Source organism: Oryctolagus cuniculus, chromosome 16, assembly GCF_051225735.1.
Source record: "Oryctolagus cuniculus isolate XC-2025 breed Fujian yellow rabbit chromosome 16, ASM5122573v1, whole genome shotgun sequence".
Classification (NCBI taxonomy): Eukaryota; Metazoa; Chordata; class Mammalia; order Lagomorpha; family Leporidae; genus Oryctolagus; species Oryctolagus cuniculus.
Window position 1 is genome coordinate 4159356 of NC_142882.1, and position 4754 is coordinate 4164109.

A 4754-nucleotide genomic window follows, 5' to 3' on the forward strand; every position below is an offset into this window, starting at 1 on the left:
GCTCTCTCTGTTTTCAATGGTTAGAAACTAAAATTTATAAAACCGATTTTGCATTGTGATGTTATAAAATAACTTGCAGCATGTGACCTCCTTATGAACAATTTATACTTAAAATGTTTTTGTTCTGAAGGACCAATCCACAGAAAATGAAGACAGATGGGATAAACCTTCCATCTTGTGATGGAACGTGAAGATATCTGTAGTGGGCCAGTGCTGGTTCATGCCAAAGCAAGGAGGTTAATTCAGGTGTCCATGTGAGTACCAGGGACGGAAAGGCTTAGGCCATCTTCCAAAGCATTTTCTAGATCTTAACAAGGAGCTGAGCTGCAAGTGGAGCAGACAGGCCATGAACTGGCACCTACACAGGATGTTAGGTTTACAGGTGGTGGTTATATCCACTACACCCCCATGGTGGTCCTAATCCTCCTCCTTCAAAATAATACTGTGTACTAATTTCTTAGCCTGGGTTTTATGTTCATAAGCACAAACCCATCTCATTTCTTTTCAATTCTGTATTTTCATTGTCAACTCATTGACCTTGTTATCTTCATATTTTGATAAAGTGAATTACACATTTGTTTGCTACTTTTAATCATTCATTGGAGTCTATACTAAAATCAGCTTAGTAATATAGTTGGAATATTTCAGTGCAATCATTAGACATGTTAAGTCATTATAATGTGTATAATTCATTGTCCAGAAACTCCTTAATTATATATCATTTCATATGAATTTAAAATGATGTGATACACACCAAGATTTCATTATATGTAGAAGTGATTCTGCAAACTTTTCCATCTGTTCGTTTTGTTTATTATAAATTTTGCTTTGATTTTCTTTTGCCAGTGCCAGACATAAGAAGTTTCTATTTGATGTAATCCCAATTGTTAATTTTCGCTTTGAATGCCCGTGAATCTGGGCTATTTTCCAAGAATTCATTTCCTGTGCCTATATCTTACAGGGTTTCTCCAATGTTCTCCAATAATTTGATGGTGTTGGGTCATAGATTTAGATCTTTAATACATGTTCAGTGGATCTTTGTGTAAGGTGTAAGATAGGGGTCTTGCTTCATGCTTCTGCACATGGAAATCCAGTTTTCCCAGCACCATTTGTTGAATAGACTATCCTTGCTCCAGGCATTGGTTTTAGATCCTTGATCAAATATAAGTTGGCTGTAGATGTTTAGATTGATTTCTGGTGTTTCTATTCTGTTCCATTGGTCTACTCATCTGCTTCTGTACCAGTACCATGCTGTTTTGAATATAACAGCCCTGTAGTATGTCTTGAAATCTGGTATTGTGAAGCCTACAGCTGTGTTTTGTACAAGATTGCTTTAGCTATTTGAGATATCCTGTGTCTCCATATGAATTTCAGCATCATTTTTTACAGATCTGTGAAGAATGTCTTTGGTATTTTGATTGGTATGGCTTTGAATCTATAAATTGCTGTTGGGAGAATGGACATGTTGATGATATTGATTTTTCTGATCAATGAGCATGAAAGGTTTCTCCACTTTTTGGTATCATCTTCTATTTCTTTCTTTCAGATTTTGGAATTCTCATCATAGAGTTCTTTAACATCCTTGGTTAAGTTTATTCCAAGGTGTTTGATTGTTTTTATGGCTATTGTGAATGGGATTGATATTAGCAGTTCTTTCTCAGCTATGGCATTGCCTGTGCATACAAAGGCTATTGATTTTTGTGCATTGATTTTATACCTTGCTACTTTGCCAAACTCTTCTATGAGCTCCAATAGTGTCTTACTAGAGTTCTTTGAATCCTCTAAGTAAAGAATCGTATCATCTGCAAAGAGGGATAGTTTGACTTCTTCCTTCCCGATTTGTATCCCTTTAATTTGTTTTTCTTGAAGGTACCTTTCTCTGAACAGAGGAGAGAACTTCCACTTTGACTATGACCTTGTCTAAATATGATCACAGTTGGTGAACTCAAAAGTCTACAATAGCCTTGGTGACTCATGACAAGAGCCTAGGGTGATTACTGATGCCACAAAAAAACAGTGTCAATTTGTTAAGTCAACAACAGGAGTCACTGTGCACTTACTCCTCATGTAGGATCTCTGTCCTTAATGTGCTGTACATTGTGATTGAATGCTATAACTAGTACTCAGTCTTTTTCACTTTGTGTTTCTATGTGGGTGCAAACTGTTGAAATCTTTACTTAATATATGCTAAACTGATTTTCTGTATATAAAGAGAATTGAAAATGAATCTTGATGTGAATGGAAGGAGGGAGGGAGCGGGAAAGGGGAGGGTTGCAGGTGGGAGGAAAGTTATGGGGGGGAAGCCATTGTAATCCATAAGCTGTGCTTTGGAAATTTATATTCATTAAATAAAAGTTAAAGATTTTCTTTTTCTTGCCTAATTGTTCTGGCTAAAACTTCCAGAACTATATTGAAATGCAGTGGTGAAAGTGGGCATCCCTGTCTGGTACCAGATCTCAGTGGAAATGCTTCCAACTTTTCCCCATTCAATAGGATGCTGGCCGTGATTTTTCATAAATTGATTTGATTGTATTGAGGAATGTTCCTTCTATACCCAATTTGCTTACAGTTTTCTTCATGAAAGGGTGTTGTATTTTATCGAATGCTTTCTCTGCATCTGTTGAGATAATCATATGTTGTTTTTGCAGTTTGCTACTGTGGTGTATCACATTGATTTATCTGCAAACGTTGAACCATCCCTGCATACCAGAGATAAATACTACTTGGTCTGGGTGGATGATCTTTCTGATGTGTTGTTGCATTCTATTGGCCAGATTTTATTGAGGATTTTTATGTCTATGTTCATCAGAGATATTGGTCTGTAATTCTCTTTCTCTGCTGCATCTTTTTCAAGTTTAGGAATTAAGGTGATGCTGGCTTCATAGGAAGGATTTGGGAGGATTCCTCTTTTTTGTTTGTTCTGAACAGTTTGAGAAGAATTGGAGTTAGTTCTTCTTTAAATGTCTGGTAGAATTTAGCAGTGAATCCATCTGGCCCTGGGCTTTTCTTTGTTAGGAGGGACTTTATCGCTTATTCAATTTCTGTCTCAGTTATGGGTCTGTTTAGATTTTCTAGGTCTTCATGGTTCAATTTATGCAGGTGGTATGTGTCCAGGAATCTATCCATTTCTGATAGATTTCCCTGTTTACTGGTATACAACTCTCTGTAATAATTTCTGATGACTCTTTTTATTTCTGTGGTGTCTGTTGTTAGCTTTCCTTTTTTATCTCTGATTTTATTGATTTGGGTCCTTTCTCTTCTTTCTTTAGTTAGTTGGTCCAATTGTGTGGCAATTGAGTTTTTATTCAAAAAAACATCCATTCATTTTGCTGATCTTTTGTATTTTTTGATTCATTTCTGTTGATTTCTTTTCTAATTTTAATTATTTCTCTTCTCCTAATAGTTTTGCATCTGGTTTCTCTAGTTTTTCTAGATCCTTGAGATGCATTGGCTCTCATTATTTGGTCCCTTTCCAATTTCTTGATGTAGGCACCTATTGCTATAAACTTTCTTCTTACCACTGCTTTTGCTTTATCCTGTAATTTTTATATGTTGTGTTGTTATCCTCATTAACTTCCATAAAGTTGTTGATTTCTGTTTTGCTTCTTCTATGACTCACTGTTCATTTCAGAGCATGTTGTTCAGTCTCCATTTGTTTGCATGTGATCTAGGGATTCCTGAGTTGCTAATTTCCAGCTTCATTCCTTTGTGGTCTGAAAAGATACATGGTTTGATTTCAATTATTTTTAATTTTCTGAGACTTGCTTTATGGCCTAGTATGTGGTCAATCCTAGAGTATGTTCCATGTACAGCTGAGAAGAATGTGTATTCTTTAAGTGTAGGATGAAAAGTTATGTAGATATATGTTGGATTCAGTTGGTCTATAGTGTTTATTAAATCTGCTGTTTCCTTGTTGATCTTCTATCTGGTTTATCTGTCTATTTCTGAGAGTGGAGTATTGAAGTCCCCCTATACTACTGTATTGGAGTGTAAGTCTTCTTTTTAAGTTCCTAAACATATCTTTTAAATAACCTAGTGTCCTGTGATTAGGTACATGTACTTTTATAATAGTTACATCTTCCAATTAGTGTTGAATTGAACACTTAAGCATTATATACTGCCCCTCTTTGTCTCTCTTAACAAGTTTTGTGTTAAAGTTTATTTTGTGTGATATTAAGATGGCTATGCCAGCTCTTTTTTGGTTTCTGTTGGCATAGAAACACTTTTTCCAACCTTTCACTTTTAGTCTGCATGCTCCTTTGTTGGAAAGATGTGTTTTTTGTAAGCAGAAAATTGATGGGTTTTGTTTTTTAATCCATCCAGCCAGTCTATGTCTTTTAATTGGAGAGTTGAGGCCATTTACATTCAATGTGACTATTGATAAGTAGTGACTTTGCCCTGTCATTTTTCCAAACATATTTCTAATAAATTCTTTGAGCTTCCTGTGATCTTTTACTGATCAATTTTCTTCCTTTACCTTTTTGTATCACTGGCCATGTTTCTATGTTTCTGTGTGTAACAAATCTTTAAGCATCTTTTGCAGGGCTGGATGAGTGGTGACAAATTCTTTCATTTTTTTTTTTTTGCTATGAAAGGTCTTTATTTCACCTTCATTAACAAATGAGAGCTTTGCAGGATATAATACTGTGTAGTGGCATTTTTTTTTCTCTTAGTACTTGGGCTATATCATGGCATTCCCTCCTAGCCTGTAGGGTCTGCTGAGAAGTCTGCTGTTAGTCTAATTGGAGATCTTC